This window comes from Egretta garzetta, unplaced genomic scaffold (assembly GCF_000687185.1).
Source record: "Egretta garzetta isolate BGI_Z169 unplaced genomic scaffold, ASM68718v1 scaffold289, whole genome shotgun sequence".
Taxonomy (NCBI): Eukaryota; Metazoa; Chordata; class Aves; order Pelecaniformes; family Ardeidae; genus Egretta; species Egretta garzetta.
In genome coordinates this window covers 1,779,717-1,799,090 of record NW_009260801.1, presented here as the reverse complement: position 1 = coordinate 1,799,090, position 19,374 = coordinate 1,779,717, and the positions used below count along the sequence as shown (strand labels likewise).

At 37.8% G+C, this 19,374-nt stretch overlaps 1 protein-coding gene across 1 annotated transcript in view; it reads left to right on the top strand.

Moving 5' to 3' along the window:
• ROBO1 (roundabout guidance receptor 1) overlaps positions 1-19,374 on the top strand; it is a 659,248-nt gene that overhangs the window by 519,800 nt on the left and 120,074 nt on the right. The gene's annotated exons all lie outside the window — the stretch shown is intronic.

The window sequence follows — 19,374 nt, the reverse complement described above, 5'->3', positions numbered from 1 at the left end:
CTGCAATTTTCCACCCTGGCAACTACACACATGAGCAAAGATCATGTGCTGTTTTAGAGAGCAGGATATAATTGTGCAGGGTTTCTGTTGATCTGGGTAATTTAGTGGAAAAACTCTGATTAGACTAAGCTTGCCAAAAGGTAGCAAGGGACACATTAGATGGCTTACCTGTAATTCAGATTTCTTTTAAGCTATGTACAAATTGATGTTTTTGTGTACATAAAAAGACATTAGAAAAAGATGTATTATTCATAGGTACTGCTTCCTAATGGAAGCTAAAACTTTTTAAACGCCCAATGCCTTCGCATTAAGGCATATATGTCTAATATTTCTTAAATGTCAAATATATTTCAGTACTAAAAAATTAGTTGAATTTTTGCTTCATTTAGCAATATATTTTGAAAATACATTCAGCATAGTGAGTTATTTTGAAAATGCATTATCCAGTTAGCAATTGAATAAAATATTTATCTGACATGCTGACATAAAGACACAAAATCATTGTAGTATAATTCTTTTTATAGAGGTCATAAAGTGAGGTCAAACTCAAATTTCCATCCATTCATAGTCACAGGACAAGGATACTAGAAGGTCACCTCTTCTGAATAAGTAGAGCAGCAGTTACAGTAGAAAACAATGAAAGCTGTTCAGTTGAACCTTGAAGTGTTTATTCTTTGCAATTGCAGAGAATTACAGCAATTGTTAAATCACATTATTTTGTGCATTGCAAGCTAGAGTGAAGAGTCTAATCCAAGTATCATTACAATCATTCTGAGGGTTAGTGCTTGGTAGGGCCTGATCCATCCTATTAGGTGCACTGCCTTTCATTTTCCAAGACCTTTGAGACAAATATGTCTGAACCATCAGTTGCAAAACTTATTTGTGAAGCTAGAGATGCTTCTGCCATCAGAAGGTCTGACTCCGCTTTCAAAAACCTTGTCGTTTGCTGTGATGTGTGTGACATTCAGCCATTATCAACTGATTGGGGGAATGGGCCTGTCCTGACTTGGGTGAAACTGTTAAGTGCAAGGCTGTAAAGCCTCTGAAGAGGGTTGGAAAATGAGCCAATAGCAGAAATCAGGCGCAGCTGCAATCAGGAGTAATAACAGGAGAGCAAAAGTAGTACAAAAGGAGAACACAGCGCACAGACCGCTCCTTCCTCTCTGCTGGCGCTCTCCCGCAGGGGATTAAGGCAAATCTGACTTTCGGGGGCTGTTCCGCTTGTCCGTTGGAATTTGCTCCCCCCCCTTCCCCCCCGCCGAATCCTCTTTTCAGATGAGCCAAGCAAAAATGCTTCTCCCAGAAGGTAAGGGTAGAGGACAGAAAGGGCCTGAAGTGGACGCTGTCAGTTGTTCGCTCACCCTCAGTGTGCACCAGGTCATGTTTTCAGCAGTGCCGAGTTGCTCTGTCCATCTGTCTTTCCTTCCTTCAGCCTCCTTCTGTGCTGAATGGCTACCTGTGCTCGGAAGGTTTCAGGTTTTATTTTTCTCGGTAATGGTATCTTGAATGACAAGTTTTCTTATTTTGGACCACGTGCTTCTTTTTCCCAGCAAACTATCTAGTCAGTCGTGTTGTACTATATGACCTTTGACTACCTCTGCATTTTCATATTTTACCACTCCTACTGCAGTTGCTCTATACTGCAGTAAAAGACTACAAGTCACAAGGCAGTCAGGAGTAGAGTGCCGATCTCTCATAGTTAAATTCGCATCTGAAAATTCTGCTGACGTTGCCCAATTCAATTTAGGAAGCATGTCTGTTGTGGACCCTGACTTTTTTGGGGGGGTTGGGTTATTTCCTTTCTTCTCCAATACCATTGTCTGTTGTTATTAAAATGCTTAGGGGCCTAATTTTCAGTGATGCTCCTCAGCCAAAGCTTCAATAGTTCAGTAATGAGTAAGCCTGAAAATCAGGCTCCCTGTGTGCATTCTGTTGAGCGTTGGCCTTCTGTAAAAGACATGAGGATGTCTTCCCCAGTCTTGCAGAGGTGCTTAAGGAACAGATTTTGCTAAATTAGTGAACTCTGAAAAATCCAGAATTATTTCTATCATCTAAAGATATATAGGGATGCATATGTTTCTTGCTGGGTCACTTGATTCCTGCTATTGTAGAAAACTGATAAACCTCTTGTTTTCCCACTTTCAAGGAAAGCTTTCATTTTATAGTTGTGGAGCGGGGCACCAGTATTTCCAATGCAGTCTTCCTAATGACATTTAGGTCTTTTCCCTGACTGCCATCATTTAATTTATTACTAGTATGTATACATGCATGAACAGTTCAGCTTTCATTTCCTAGATACTAAATTGCACTTCAGGCATTTAATTTCATTTGCTGTTGTGGTGTATGTTTTATAGTTTCTGATTGGCTTTTTCTTCAACAGAACGCTGCCAGCATGAAATAATTAGTATGGGAAAAGGCTGCACACATGGATGATGTATAAAGGGACTTAATTGATTAGCTCTGCAAAAGATCCAAGCTTTGCTTGGTGTACGCTTGCTCCAGTTCAGTCAGTGATACCAAATTTTTATGGATAGCTCAGCACAACACCAAAATGCCGTCTCTTTTCTCAGGAGAGTGGCTGCTCAGCCTTCTTGAGTACAAACCTGCTAAACAGTGCTTTGTTACCCTTGAAATAGTTGGCAAACTTAAAGTTTTGTGAGTTTTGGAGTTTGGATGGTTTTTTCTTCATTTTTTTTATACCGAAAGGACTGCTTTTTCTGTCCATATCTGTGAATTTTTTCTTACAAGGCAGTTGAATGCCAAATTGAATTAGAACTGGTGCAGGTTTGCATAACAGCACAGCTTTAACTTTTCAGTGTAGCCTCTTCTGTATGTATTTTACTATATAATATTCAACATTCACTTTGCATGGTACAAAAAATTTAGATGACAACCTAATATAAGAGATTGGTAATTTGTCAGTAACAGAGTACAGGAAAGTAAAAAGTGGCTTGTATGGTTAATACAAATTTCGAAGACACTTCTGAAGTGGTTGTTTCACAAAACTGCCCAAAGGGAAAGTTCTGCAGAGCATTTCTGTAGAGGCTTTTTAAATCAAAGAAGTATTTTTTCAATTTAGGCTTGTCAAATGAATCACACTACTTTTTTTCCCCCCTTTGTGCTTCAGCACAATGTTTGAGAAGGGAGTTACGAATGTAAATAAAGACAAATCAATAGGAATGCTCTTTTATTATTTCACTGGGAATTTCTCAACAATTTGAGAGCAACTTGCTGCAAGTTGAGCAGACGATTAAGTTTAACCTTGATCTTAAGCCAGCTAGGTTGGCTTACATTCTATCAGCAAGGGATTTAAATTTACTCGGACATATTTTAATTGGCATTTATGCAACATGTACTCACAGATGCTGAATTCATTGAGAAATCCTGAGTGCCATCTGTTTAACTTGGTTTCCCCGGTATTAAATTATAATAAAAGAAGGCCAGATCCTTCTGGCTTGCTAATATATTTATCTTTCAGAATACGATATTTTTAATTACCACATCAATAATGTGTTATTTTGTGATAGTTTTTAATTTCTGTGTTTAATTAGAAGTAACCTTATTTTGTTTGCTCTTTTTCATAGCTGTTTCCTCCAAAACATTTAAATCAAAGATTTCAGGCCTAACTTTTACATCTGATATAAGATGTCTTTAAAAATACTGGGTGATGGCTTCAATGTTTACTGAACTTGGGTGCTACTAATATTGACTCACATGGAAAAATAATTGAAGTTACTAAGTAACATCCAGCCCATTTCTAAAGAGTTTGGCTGGCTTTAAAAACGTGATTAGTTGTTCTTGATTGATGATGTGGCCTAAAGTAAACATGTATAAATCCTTGACACATTCTATTTTATGATAAAGAATATATGCACATGCAAGTACATTGTATTTATTTTGAAACAGGGGAGACAAAAGCTATTTTGATCAAGTCTCTGGACAGTATGGGAAATATATATAGATATATGTAAATGTACAAAAGCTTTCATTTTAACAATTTGCAACCTCCCCATATGCTAAACGTAAAAAAAATTACTTGCACATTTTTCATAAGTGGGCAAAGCTGTTTTGAATCCCTGGTATCTCTTGTGGAGCTGGATCTTCTTATTGCATACCAGGCCTTAGTGACTTTGGGTTCAACTGTTGCATTCTGAATAACATGGTCTCTGGTGTATAACCACAGGTAGCATGAAGCAGTGCTGAATGCAACTAACGTAGTTGTACCTCCCCACTCGTATGTAAGAAAATAATAGGGAAGGCAGCTTCCATTCTATAAAAATATGATTGTTAGTGTTATGGAAGGTTTGGGGGGAGGGAGGGGCTACTGAATGCAGGAATACAAGGGGGGGTGGGGGTTTTTGGAGGTTTTTTTTGGTTGGTTGGTTGGGATTTTCTTTACCTGAACACCATACTTGTACTTTACCAAGATTGAAGACCTTTTCCCTGCTTTTGACATATATGGGGAGAACTGTCAGGTCTCTCACTGACTGAAGAAAGCTTTTAAGCATATCTTAAATTCATTGGTGCTCCAGAAACATTGGGATGTGCTTAACCACTTTTCTAACTTGGATTCCAGTGCTTCTCTTTTACTTTTGTATTGATGGAAATCATAGAACTGATTTAAGGTACGAATTTTCGTGGTGAGGAGTAGAAGGTTCCTCTTTTTTTTTTACTTAAACACTTCTACTTGTCTCCAAATTAGTCACCTTTTGCTGGCATTCTTACAGTAGAAGCTGTTTAATGAAGTAAGAGTTTTCCAGATTACTGTTCAGGTCATAACTCTACTTGTGCACGTGCCACCCTCTTCATATTTTTTTATCACTGTTTCTTGCTGCATAAGAAAGAAAATTGCAATATGCAAACTCCACTCATTTTAGAAGATCCAAGGCTAGTAGTACTGTTAATGTTTTTAAGCACATATGCATGTATCACTGCTGAAAAGGAGTCCAGTAAATTACTATGGTAAATTCCTTTGATGTAGAAAGATAATTTCCTAGAGTTGAGAGGTTTTGAAGACATGAAGTAATCTAACAGGAAAAAAACTTGCTTTTTGTTTCTTCAATGTTTGATTTGCAAAAATGTTATCACTAGGCTTTTAAAACATAAAAACCTAATTTCTAAGTGGATAAACAGTGTCAAATACCACTATTTCATGTCAAATAATGGAACAGTTGCCCACTTTTTGCCACGGAATTGTAAAGGATGTTTAGAGTATGTGGCTTGGGTAGGTAGATACTCTTAAATATGAACATTTAGTGAAGAAGATAACATTTCTACTTTTTTAATGATGAAATTTTCATATTAGTTTCTCGGTTGCATTCCCATATTTTTTTCTACTTTACCTTAAATCAACTTGTAGAGCAATTTGGACCTGTATTATAGGAAAATGTAAAACTTGTAGAGGGTAAGGAGATTTGAATGTAAAATAAATAGTGAGTACAATGAGTTAATATGATAAAAGATATGTAGTAAATCTAATCATACCTTCTTCATATCTGCTCTTGCTCTCACTCTCTCTTTTCTCCCAAGGTTTTCTTTGTAGAATAAGCTGGCCGATATTTGAATGTAATTGTTAAGGTTATAAGATAATTTGTGAAATTTTCCGCAAGATATTCACCTTTGATAGTGCATTTGCGGTTTTGTCTTCATGTAAAGCTTGTTACAACAGTGCCTCAGCTTTCATCATTTCTTTATGGTGGGTTATATTGAAATAATAGTAATTCCCTTGCATACTATGCAATTAGCCTTGCTAGATGATACTGGATCTAGAGATTCAGTTTCAAAGGAAAGGTTGAGGCACCATGAATATCTTTTTCCTTTGAAGTACACTGGTGAGACTTCATCTGGGGACAAAAGGGTATGGGCTTCTAGGGCAGTGGGGGCTAAAAGAATACCCATCTCAAATAGGGGCAAACCCAATTGTTTCCATCTCTCTGCAGATAATGCCCTATAAAACACTGGCGCTTCAGAGAGCTGAAGAGTTAATCAGGTAGATGTTGATGGATATAGCAGGTTCAGTGTCCAATCACACCAGAGGAAAAAAACCCCAATCCCTTCTGAAAAAGAAAATCATATAAAATATACGTGCACCTAATAGGATTTCCTTGATATTTATTTCTTTACTTGTTACCAGCACTGCTAAGCTAAGTTTATTCCCACTTGGAAGGTATCTTTTTAATTACCCATCTGTTTTTCCCTTACCTTGTATTATTCTGTCTGAATTGGTGGTTCGGTGTGCTTCAAATGCTATGTAGATTAATTTCTATTCTGGAAGTCTTAAATTATTTATACTGTTTGGGAATAATGTGCATTTCCATTGTTTACAGCTCTGGTGTTTCTGATTATGTAGCATCAGTCTTGTTTTGCTGAGAGTGTCCTCTGTTGATTAACTCTCTAGATAGTTTGATAATGGCCTACATCCAAACGATGTATATACAAGTCCCATTTGTTTCCGTGAACCTTGACAGAATTTAGTGAGCTATTTGTTACTGGGTTTTTAGATTAATATGTATAGAGTTACCACTTTGCTCTTTAAATTTTTTTCCTCTGAGAGATGAGCTAGTTTTGTCTGTTGCACAGTTTTACATGCTAAAATAACAAAAGCTACCTTAGGCGTTATTCATACAGACTTATAGTGAAAACAGAAGTTTGACACAAAAATGGGAATAAATGCTAGTGGCACTGCTTCCTTCTGTTTACTGGTAAAAGCACTCTTTTCTTTTCTTTTTTTTTTTTTTTTTTTCCTCCCCCTGCTTAGTATAACATTCTTAAGGGTTCCCATTTTAGACCAGGTGTATTGATTCAATGGATTTGTGGATATATAATGCTATTGCTTCTGTGGCTTTAGTAAGGACTCCACACATATACTGCTTCCCCCAACAAATCCAAAATAGACAAATATATTTTAACATTTCGCTGTAGTGTACATGTATTGCATTTTTGGTACTATGTAATACACTCTGTGTATTTAAGTTCCGAGACGAGTATCTCATTGCTGTAAAGCAAACAAGAAACATAGTACAGAAAACTGACAACTTATATGCACCTTACAGTTTGTATAAACATTAGGAGTGTCCACTATTTAAAAGCATTTTCTACATGAAGTAACAGTAGTTCCTCAGTCTGAAAGTTCAGAAAAGCTTCTGAGTAAGCACTTGTCATGGTAAGCTACTGAAAGATGCCAATCGATTTCATTCAAACACACAAACAACAACAAAGCACTTTCTTTAGCAAAGATAATTTCTCTTTTTGTTTTAGATTCTCATACATAAATGAACATGGTAACTTTGAAGGTTCTTATTTGCTATTTTGTATTTTTTTGTTTCCTGACAAGAGAAGGTTTGTATCATCATTCTCTTAGCCCTCTTGCGTCTGGCTGGGTTTGTAATCACTGGCCAAAAATCTAATAAATGGATACAGACACCGAAAGAAAAACTGTAATATGAACTTAAAACTTATCTGTCCTTTTTGGCCTCCTGGCCAGACAAACAGTGCATAAATATTGATACACATGCAACTCCTCTTATCCCATAGTGATTTAGTGGACATGTGGGAGGCAATGCATGGTGGCATTGGAAAAACTGGTGGACAGACCATGGTGTGGTAGCTAAAAGAAATGGGGAGAGGAAAAGATAAGATTGTTATAGTGGATATTAATAAGGAATTTTTATGATACCAGATGTTCTTAGTTCTGCTATATGTATGTTGTGTCTGCAGCAAGTGGTTGCAAGTAACATAACCCAATAGAAGTGTATTTATAGAGGGCAAGAGTTGGCCTGAGAAACAGTGTCTACACTGTGCATGGTTCATGAGGACTCCAGTTTGGTCTGTTGCCTAAACATCCATTGGAACGTGGTGTTCATCTTCTGGTCTAGTTTTATCCATCCCCCCCCCTAAATAATCAGGTTTTGCTTTCCAAGCCCAGTCTAGGATATGAATCAAAGCCAATTTGGTGGAGAAGATTTGGAAGCTTCCTTCACATCCTGACCCAGACTCAAGTACTGACATAAACCCATCCATAGAGGAACTTCCATTTTGCTTTTGAGAACTTCCATTTTGCTTTTGAGTTTGGTTTTTGCTCTGTTTGGAAGCAAACTGAAGAGAAGCAAGAGAAGCCAAAATTAATTTTTCATTTCTTTTATTATACCTGCATAAACATACAGACCAGAAACCTAGCAAATTAATTGAAGTTCTGATGTGCCTGGTACAGCTTCTCTGCACTAACTAGCTAGGTGGGGTGGGAAAACAAAAATTGGAATTCTTCCTGACTGTAGACTTATGAAGCCAATGTTGGTTTGCACCAGAGACACTAATAGTGAGTAACAGTAAATAACCTCCACAGTGCCATTTACCAGTAAGATGTGAAGTGTCTAACAATGAAAGTAAGCGACACCAAACCAGCTGGAGCTTTTCTTTACTAGAAAGTCCTATAACAGCAAAAACATATTCTCACAGTATATCAGTGGAGCAAGTGTAAGGTTTCTGGCAAGACAGATAGTGTTTGGGGGTTGGCTTTTTCCCCCTAAATCAGTTGTTTCTGGGTGAATTATTGGAAGAGACCAGTAGCGTTTATCTTGCAAATTCACTGTCTTGTCAGTATCTTGTTTACCAAAATTAGTCACAATGTATTTGCTTCTTAAAACTGTCCTGAAAATGTATGACTTTCATTTTTATGCACCTATTGATAATCTAGATCAAGTCTCATAATGTTTTCAAGCTTACTTTTTGGGCTTAAACCTACAGAAAAGAACCAGTCCACTGAACTGACTTGAAAATTAATTAAATTTAGTGTTCATGGAGAAATAAAAGAATCCCGGTGTCACACAGTACCACATTTGCTTTTTCTCTCTGTAACAATTCTTAATGGAAGTCTAAGAGTCTTGTGGTTTACCAGGAAATTAATCTACACGGGCTGCTTTAGGACTGACAGGAATTGAAGTAGGAGCGTTTATAGATCTTTGTAGAGTGTATCATGGCACCCCACAGTTCAGGTTTGTAATGGCAAGGAAAATCAAGCATAGGTACTTTCCTGCTAATGGTGCCCCAGCTCATATGGAATCAAGAGGAAGTGTGGTCTCTTGAATTTTGTCCACACTTAAGTTTCATCATTAGGAGTTAGAAGTAGCAAAAATGAGGGGGAAAAGCCAACAGTCAAATTACTAAAATTGCATGTTACAATTTCTGTACTGCCATTGTGTCCTGGGAAGTTTTTAAGGAGTTGTGCTGTACCGCAGTTTCTCACAGGGTGTAAAGCAAAAGCGAAAGCAACGTTTCTACCAAATGCACTCACTGCCTTGATCCTTTTAGACTTCCAGAGCCATTTCCGTTACGCTGGTTTGTTTTGTCTTGGATGCATTTATAAGTTCCTATTTCAAACAGACTAAGCTAATGTTACAGTCATCCACTTTCCTTTTCCTTGGTGGTGAGTGCAGACACGTTGCCTTGTGTGCCGCAAAGTCCCTACCAGCCCATGGTGCCTCACAGCATCACCAAGTTGGGCAGCGATGGATGCCAGCATCTCTTTTGTAGCTGTTATTAAAGATGCTATCTTTAGCCACAACACTGAAGTTACGCAACTTAATGTTCTGTGTGTATTAAAATATTCATGAAAACAGAGGGTTGAAAACAATGACTGTGACCCAATATAAAAGGAAGCGTTTCATCAACATTAAAATCTGCAGTAATGAAATCTGGCTGGCTTTATGTGCATTTATGTTCATGCTGAGCATCGCCCTCTGTTTCCTTTTGTTAATTCTGAATCAGACTTCTGGCTGCTGTTTTACCACATGGGGTGATCCAAAACTTCATGCGCTCCTTCCTGCCAGCAGTAAGGCAGACTCTGCTAAAAGGCAATGTTTCTCTGATTTTGACTCAGTAGCACTTATTGCACATTAAATACTAACATATTGATCAATTGGCACATTGCCTTTGAATATCTCATAGGGATTGAAGCCAGAATAAGAGTCCAAATGCAGAAGTACTTTCCTGCATGATTTTATTGTCTTTTGCCATTTATGATAGCATATAAATCTCCAAGAGTTGCAATTCAGGGTTCCAGCTTGGTGAATTTGGTAATGTCCATTTGCTTACAATACCATTTTTCATTGTTGTAGCTATTAACTTTGCTACTTTTTGTAATGCTCTAGGTAGAATTTTACAGTATTTGAAGCCTTTGAATGGCTGTCTAAATGAAGAGCTATCATTGTAAATCATGAAGACATCTGTCTAGAGATTTTTCAAATTCCAAGCAATAAAAAGTTTGAGTGTATGATATTGCACTGTGCTTCTTTATACTGAGAAAGCGGAATGATTCATATCTCAGAACATGCCTGAAATAGAGCAAACGTTTGCCTGTACCATTTGGGATCTAACTCAAAGCAGTTAATCGAATTAGATGAAGACTGTATTTCTCTATGACCTCTGTTTAAAGCTGTCTGCCATTTTTTCCAGAAGTGATTTCCAGGAATGTTTTCTAAAACCAGCAAAAGTAATTTGAAGAGTACATGGTGTTTGGCAGAAACATAATTTTGAAAAAAGTTTCTGTTTCTACTGTGGCAATGTGATGTCACGTTTACCTCTTGAATGTTTTAGGAGGTAAAGAAACAAGATAACATTACCATAAGAACGATATATTCATGCATTTGGACATGCAGAGTATAATTAAGGGAACATCCCCTAACTAACTAAGGTATATCCTGCTGTATAGCAGCCCGGAGAGGTGAGAAAAGACAGCGGAGTTCTGTGGCCTGTAGTTCCTTTCAGCAGAATAAAATTGTGTATAGTAACCACAGAACACTAGAACAGAATAAAAGTGGATGTAACAGCTCACCCAACGTTTTTGAGCCGCATGGCTTTGCTGTAGTGTCTGGTGCCGACAAATGCTGTTCTTAGCGCTGCTGTTATTTAGAATCAGCCACTCAGCCATATGAAGAGCCTGCATCTTGCACCTTCTGACAGATGTTTCAGGCTTGACCTCAGATGTAATGGTGGAATATAATTTTTCAGAGTATTAAAGGAGGAGTGACTTAGCTGGTTGGGTGTGATAATGATACTGTATATTCTCTGATACTAAAGTGTCATCTTTTTCAGCCACTTTAACAGCATAATGGGGATTTTTTCATGGAAATAGGGTCCTTTCAAAAAACATTGATGGTAGTGGTACAGTTACAAAACACTAAAATTTGAATGCTAAGCAGAAGGGCACGGCTAAAGTTGTTGCCTTGAAGCACCTTAGTAAAACAGTAGCACAGTGCATATGCAGATTTAGGGCTGTGCTGCAGAAATGTTATTGCAGGCATATGGATCTTTATTTCTTTGAAAATGATAAGTTTTTGGCTTCTTCAGAGTGAAAGGATGATTATAAGCAATTGTACAAGCATCAGCCATTTAAGTCTTGCCTGTTCTACAGTGCTGCCACAGTTTCATTGGCAAGTCTGTGGAATAGTTGTATCTCCTCTTTTTAACAACACAAGTTAAGACAAATAAGATTCCTTCAGGTCTGGCTTATTGAGGGATTTTCCAGCTTAGAAACTATGGCAAGAGAGTCAGTTTTTCATATCTCAAGCCAATGTAGCTTGCTATTTGGCAGCAACACGTTTTCAATCAATTGCAGTCTGGCTCCATTTGCTGATGCCATATATCCCAGCTTTAAGCTCTCATTGAAAACTGGCTATATGTTTGCTTCTGTCCTTGCTGCCTGTATTCCTTCCTTTATTTTTCTCCCTGGAATCCTGAGTTACAGGACACTGGCATTTCTGGGTTGGTTTGTGTCTTCTTTCTTAAAAGGGAAAACAATTCCGCTCGTGAAATAAGGTTTGATAAGTAGCTAAGTAAAAAACATGGGCATTTTGGTGAAGTGTCTTCTCACCTTTTCTCTTTCATTGTTTGGTCCTTATATCTCTTTTGTCATTTCAGTTACCTCTTTATGCTTTAATTCGGAGGGCCAAGACAAGGCCTTAATGCGGCATCTTAATCTGACTCTTCTTTTCTATTATAATCTGCATTGAGGGAAGGCTAGTGCGGCTAACAGTTCATTGCAAACTGGGTATCAGGACCTTGACTTGGAGTGTACAGAAAAAAAAAACCCTTTATTTACAGAACACACCCAAATCCTTGGATTTAAAGATGTGAACCCTTCTTTGCCTAGGGAAAACTAATCTGTGGTCTCCCAAAGACACAGTTCTTCTGTGAGCTGTGTCTGAAACACCTTGGTTTGTGTCCGCAAGTCTAGAAATCTGCTGTGTTAGTCACACTAAAAATACTGTCTGTAATGAAGCATGATTGAAATAACCCCAAAACTCTCAAATGAAATCCACAATAAAATAATAACAGTAGTAAAAAAGCAAATAACTATAAATATTTAGGACAAGCGAATAACTGTCTCTGCAGTCTGTACAAATGAATCTGCTATTCCAGGAGGTAAATTCTGACTTTCAGGTAGTAAATGCCTTGTCCCAGATTATAATATGCAGAAGATGTTGAGAGGGATCACGTTTTGTACACAGTCAATCAAATTAATAATTAGGCCCATTCTCCTTATCTATTTCCAATTTTCAATCACCCTAAGGGACACTCTCCGAGTTGCGTGCCCTGAGGCACCACACATCCTTCAGGGTTTAATTAGGATTCCCAGTGCCGCAGCGTGCTCTCTTAGGCCTGTCAGCTACCCTCCTCACAGGAGTTAAAATTACTCTTTATATGACTTATCAGATTTGGTCATTTAATTGATTCCCAATTCAGCATCGAATTCATTTACACTTTCCTTTCCACACATGGAAATATTGCTTTGGGATGACAGCTATGTTGCCCAATAAGATTCCTGGCAGTACTTAAAGCCCAAATCTTCAACTAGTGAAATCAAATCAGACTGATTGTGAGTGGTTTCCTTAAATTTTTGTAATTTTCATCAGTAACTTTCAGCCAATGGTTTTTCCAGAAGGCTTTTTTGGAACCTGCTCCTTAAGCATGCATTTCTTTTTATTAGCAATTGTAAGTTTCTTAATGACTGAATGAAAAATAATAAATGACAATGAATATACTTATGTTAATGTCTTGATATGCATTCAGTGTGTTTATTGCCAAATGCCTCCACGTTTAATGGCTATTGCAGTGTAGCATATTGCTTGATTCAAGCATATCGCTTGTATTTGTCATCAGCGCCTTTTAAAAGATGTGATCCAATAGGTGCAGCACTCCTTGATTTCTTTCTACATTAATGGTTTAGAAGTGTGCAGGTGTTATATTTGCTAACATGTATTGCTTAATAGAGTAGGGAATGACACTTTTTTTCCAGAGAAGGTAACTATTGACCTTTAGTAGATATTAAGATCCCAGTTTGGTGGTGCTGTATAAAAAGCAATCAATCAAACCCATTACTCTTTGGAGAGAATACATTTTAAAACAACTTAAAGGTTACAGTAATCGAGACAGTACATTCTGTTAACGTTTTAGAAGTGTGATCTAATTTCACTGCTGCTATCTCATACATCTAACTGCACCTTAGGATCAGCCTCTTTACAATGAGCAGTCTCTTAGAGCTGGAAACTTACTCCATGTGAATTCGTAGCCTGTGCAACCAGGGAAGTCCTGTGTCATCGGAGGGTGGCTCTGGGAGAGTTAAACTGTTAGGCCACATGTCTTGTTTCCCTTTGATTATGGGCTCATGGGACGAGAACATTTATATAACCTCCTGAATCCCTTTTTTCACTTTCCTAATCTTACAGCATTTTACAGCAAGTGCACACTGTTGTTGTTTATTTTCTATCAAATGGAAACTTTCTTTGTAATACTGTTGCTTTGTTTGGGGGGAGGAAAAAGTAACACTGAAATACTTGTTGTAAATTTACAGGAATTAAAATAATAGAAATGGTGAGTATTAAAAAAAGTAAAATCTATTACATGGGGTTTTCATAACAAAATTAGCCAAAAGGCAGGGCATTGGGCCTTTGCAGGGTTGCATTGCTCAGCTTTAGCATATAGTCTGATGTTAGCATATTTTTGTTTGCCGGGAGGAAACTTGCTCTTTAATTGAGGTCTGGTTGTGTTGTAAAGCAATGTGAGGAACGAGCATTTTGTCTATTCCTTTCCCTTTTGCACATTTTTGAGGCACGTGCTACCATACAAAGAAACATGTAGATTATCTTCATGATGGAAGAGTGGAAATTGTTGGGATCTCTTCAGTCGTCTAATTGTGTGCCACTTTGGCTCACTGGTCCCACTCCAACAACTAGCTTGGCAAAACAGTGTACCTTGTCCAGGGCAATGCAGGAGAGTTAGCAGGAAGCAAGTCTGGATGATCTCTTTTAGAAGAATTGAAATGGATTAAGATTGCCTTAATCTGATTATGAAGCTGTACCCCAAACTTCTTCATTTCCCTCTCTTCCTCTCTTCACTGGGTGACCATGGCTGTTACAACTTGGTTGATTAGGGATCCTGGACATATTTTGGTGCACTGCTTTGAACTGGTCTGGCGTGAAGTGTCTAGCCAGTCTGACTCGAATAGACCTGTAATCAAAATTTTCAGGAGATTTTCTTATTTCCAATTCTTAAATGCTACCACCTGTTTAAGGCGTGATATCCACACTGGATGATGGTGATTAGCCTGTTCCTTACAAATTCATTCTTTTCACTTATTGACTAAAGCTTTCTGGTTGGTTCCTTTTTTTCTTGTGTTTTGCTTTCGTTTTCTTTATTGTCTTTGAACTAGATCACAGAGTTATTTAATGATAAACTTTAACAACAAACTTTCTTAAATATCTGCAATATTTATATGCAAAAACCCCCTGCCTACTTACCTCCCATTTCACCCAGTAATGACTTCCTACTCTTTTTCATAGTAGCCAATGAAGAACTTAAGAAAAAAAAACACTGGGTGCTGCATTTTGAAAAGCACTGTTTGGGGTTTATGCAAAAAGTACTGTCTGTACTTATGTTGCTTTATCCTCAAGTGATTGCTAGTTCCTTTCTGCTCTGGGAAAGATTCTCTGGGGAAAGTGTAATTGCTTTATTGATTGAATAGTACACGATTTTAAATAGTTGCATGAGTAGTTGACTTCTGAAGTGGAGTTACAAAAGTTGCTCTTGAAGCTGATTAGTTCAGCAAGAACAGCATAAAAATGTTTTCAGCACAAACACGGGAGTTCAAAGTTCACACAGCAAGATCATGGAGTTGTCCTGGCTGTGCAATGACAATAATTACGATCATTATTCATTGTATTTTAGAAAATATTAGAGTAAAAGATGAGAAAACCTTACCCACAGTATGTCAGAAATGTTGGGGGTTTTTATACCTATGAAGATTCTACACTGTATTTGTTAAGAAAAGAAAAAAAAGGCAAGCATCCTCTTAATTTATCTGTTTTCATTCCAGCTATATATATATAGAAAGAGGTGCATGTGGTGAAATTTGACCCTTTGGTGACTGAAAGCATATGCTGTACTGGATTACAAAGTATACTTCTAATATATCTTCAAAAGGAAATGTATTTTCAATTTACACTGAGCCTTTACTAGGAAGGACAGAAAAGAAAAAATGATTTTATTTTTTTTCCATACAGGAAGAAAATCTTAAATTTATAACTTCATGCAAGATTGCCAGGGCCTGAGGCAAAAAAACCCAGAGCATGTATCTAGTTTACAGCTGCAAAAATAGTTACATGACAACTATCTGTGGGGTAATCTCTAATGGATTACATTTTGTTAGCATTTCATTATGTAATGTTAGAGCCAAAATAATTTGTAGTGTAAAAAAAAAAAAAAAACCAACAAAACTTGTTTTGATGTATCTATGGCCTGGACCTTTGATGTCCTCCTAAGACATTCTGTTATGCATTGGTTAATTTGTGAACAGTCTTAGTTTACGGACAAGGTACTATCCTTGTAAAGCTGATCTGAGACTAAGGAGTGTAGAAATTACTGAAGTAATTTGTTTTTATTATGCAAGTACTGGACTTCTTTGCTGCTTCAAAGGTGCTAAAAGCGATCTGAGGTGCTATCTGATAGGCTTTCCTCTTAGATTTATGAGGTCTTTCAGACTTGAAAAGCACTTATGGTTTATTAAGATCACTTCACTTGACCTTGTAAAGCTGATCTGAGACTAAGGAGTGTAGAAATTACTGAAGTAATTTGTTTTTATTATGCAAGTACTGGACTTCTTTGCTGCTTCAAAGGTGCTAAAAGCGATCTGAGGTGCTATCTGATAGGCTTTCCTCTTAGATTTATGAGGTCTTTCAGACTTGAAAAGCACTTATGGTTTATTAAGATCACTTCACTTTTTTTTTTTTTTTTTTTTTTTTTTAAACTTAAGGGCACTTCTTTCTGTATATCTCTTAGCTTTATCCAAGTGATGAAATCTTCAGCAGTAATAAGAGGCTTCTTACTCAGGGTTGAAACACCCTTTTTATTGTGTTGCAATAGAACTGTGGTGTGGCAAATAAACTCTTCTGCACTTTCATGTGCTGTTGGCACTGGGAACTGGATATATGAGGGGGTACAACTTCTGTTTCTTCTTCTTTTATGTTGTTTAGTTTGGAGAAGTGGAGGAAAAAAAAAAAAAAAAGTAATAATATGACCAGTGGCTCCGAGCCAGATCAAGTCTCTATTAAAGTAAATAGAAAAAATTCTTTGATTTCAGCAGAAGCAGTGTCAGCCCAGACAGTTATGCTACATGATTTACTGTATCTGGATGGCTTGAGGGATGCTTGCGAACACAAGGAGTTGCATCTGGTTATTAATGCCTGTTGTGGTTTAACCCCGGCCAGCAACTAAGCACCACGCAGCCACTTGCTCACTCCCCTCGGTAGGATGGTGGAGAGAATCAGGAGAGTAAAAGTGAGAAAACTCATGGGTCGAGATAAAGACAATTTAATAGGGAAAGCAAAAGCCACGCACACAAGCAAAGCAAAGCAAAATAAGGCATTCGTTCCCCACTTCCCACGGGCAGGCAAGTGCTCAGCCACCTCCAGGAAAGCAGGGCTCCATCATGCGTAACAGTGACTTGGGAAGACAAACACCATCACTCCGAATGTCCTCCCCTTCCTCCTTCTTCCCCCAGCTTTATATGCTGAGCATGTCATCATGTGGTCTGGAATAGCCCTTTGGCCAGTGGGGGTCAGCTGTCCTGGCTGTGCCCCTTCCCAGCTTCTTGTGCACCTGGCAGAGCAGGGGAAGCTGAAAAGTCGTGGACTGGTGTAAGCCCTGCTCAGCAACAACTAAACCATCAGGGTGTTATCAACAGTCTTCTCCTACTAAATCCAAAACACAGCACTGTGCCAGCTACTAGGAAGAAAATTAACTCTAACCCAGCCAAAACCAGGACAATGCCATTTTCAGTATAAACAGAATAAGTATATATAAGGTTTTCAGCGTATGTGAGTAGTATACTAACACTGCCATAACCAAAATAATTTGATGTATCCAGTTTTGTAGAATCAGTATTTAGGGGAATGCAGTGAGGAAGCTGTAAGAGAATGCAGGTTAAACTTAAAGTTTTGTTGAAAGCAGAAGGGAAGCCAAAGGATTGGTTTCTTGGCTTTCCTTTCTGAATAACTAAAAATGACATCATTCCCCTTTCTGAAAACATATTATTTCCTCTAGATGCAACCTAGATTAATTTTATAGCTAACAACTTTGTCAATTTTCCCTAGTCCATTTGCTTTTTAGAGAGAGAAATTCTTCGTTATTAGATGGAGAATGCTTTTTCAGGTTTTTGTACACCATCCAGTAGGTGTACCTTTTCTTTTTATTTTTTTGAATAAGCTTTCTAGACTAGGTCTGTTCAAGAGACCTAGTTCATCAAAGAGAACACGTTCATCCAACAGCATCCCATTGTTGCAGACTAGATGACCTTCAGAGTCACTTCCAACCTAAATTATTCTATGATTTCTTCATTAAGTCCTATCATCCTGTTGTTTTCGTTTGTATTGTTAAAGGGATAGAGACATTTTGTCCTTGAAGATCCTCTTTCAGTATCTCCTGACTCCAGGGCATCCAGAAACGTCAATAATTAAAATGAAATATTTGGAATGTTAGTGTTTCAGTGTGGAAGGGGATTGGTAATGAGGAAGGGATGATGTCTGGTGAAGGTCTGCAATATGCTTCAGTCTTGTTGGTACTCAGATGTTCTTTGGTACTTCCAGAAATTATATCCTGTTTCTAGAACAGTGGTAAAATATTCTGTATTTATTGCTTTTGATTCCCATTTACACTTCTACATCAATCTGGAACTTTCCCTGTTGTGTATTATGTTACAATGAGCCAAGCTGGACACATAGGTCTGTGACTGTAGCTACTGAATGGTAGAGTATCAGAATGTAAGGTGGATGTATTTGAGAAGAAAAAATAGAAGATAGTCCTACTGATTATTGACAGGGTTATTTGCCAATAATCCTCCAAAACAAAGAACTACAAGCAATTTTTGCTCCCTCCCTTCATTTTAGATTATACAGCATTGCAGAAAGTAGGTGTGAGAAAGGTATATCCCTCTGTCCCAAAGCTGATGACCCATTTGCCCTCAGACAATTTTAAAAGGCCTTAACAGCGTGAAAGACCTTACAGAGAGGAATGGTTTGGTGGCAGTGCTGTACCTGCCAATCCATAAGTACACTGACATTCCTTAAGGTCTAACAATAAATCACACCTTGCTTTGAAGCAGCGTTAACAACCAAGCCATTATTCAGTAGTGAGTGTCCATGTATCTGTGGTCCATGGCTCGGGGGATATATTTTTTTGCTGCAGATTCTTGGCACTGTTTACTGTTGACACAAGATTGTTGCAGGTATCAAGAGTGACAGATAGCTTCGTCAAAATCCTAAGAGTCCTTTGGTCGTAATGTACTTTTCCATTACCATATCCTTTGTTCAGTGTGGATGGTGTAATAGCAATGGAGAGGACTAGAATGTTGTATTTGTTATCATTTGAGTTATTTATTTTTAGATTAAATCCAATGCCACTTACTTGGCAAAACTTAGGAATGCCATTATTTTGTTAAATTCTGTCCCTGTGTAGTGGTCTGCCGAGCACAGTATGATGCCTCTCCTCTCCCAAAAAGAAAAATAATCATACAGTTATTGATAAAATCCATGGGGTGATTGGAGGGAACTAGAGTTCCCTAGGCCTGGGCTTGGCCAAATGATGAGAAAGAGCAAATTCTGGTAATGAAGCCACAATACAAATGTTTCCTTCTGTGAGCAGGTAGTAAAATAGACGTTTTCCAAAGGCAAGATGTGGTCCTGGCTCAGGCTAAAGGGATAACTCCCAGAGATCAGGATTTTTTTTTTTTTTTTTTTTTTTTTTTCTTGAAAAAGACACAAGCCAAATTGCAAAGATGAGTTTGGCTAAAGCTGCACAAATGTTTGGCATCTTATAACGCCATCAAAA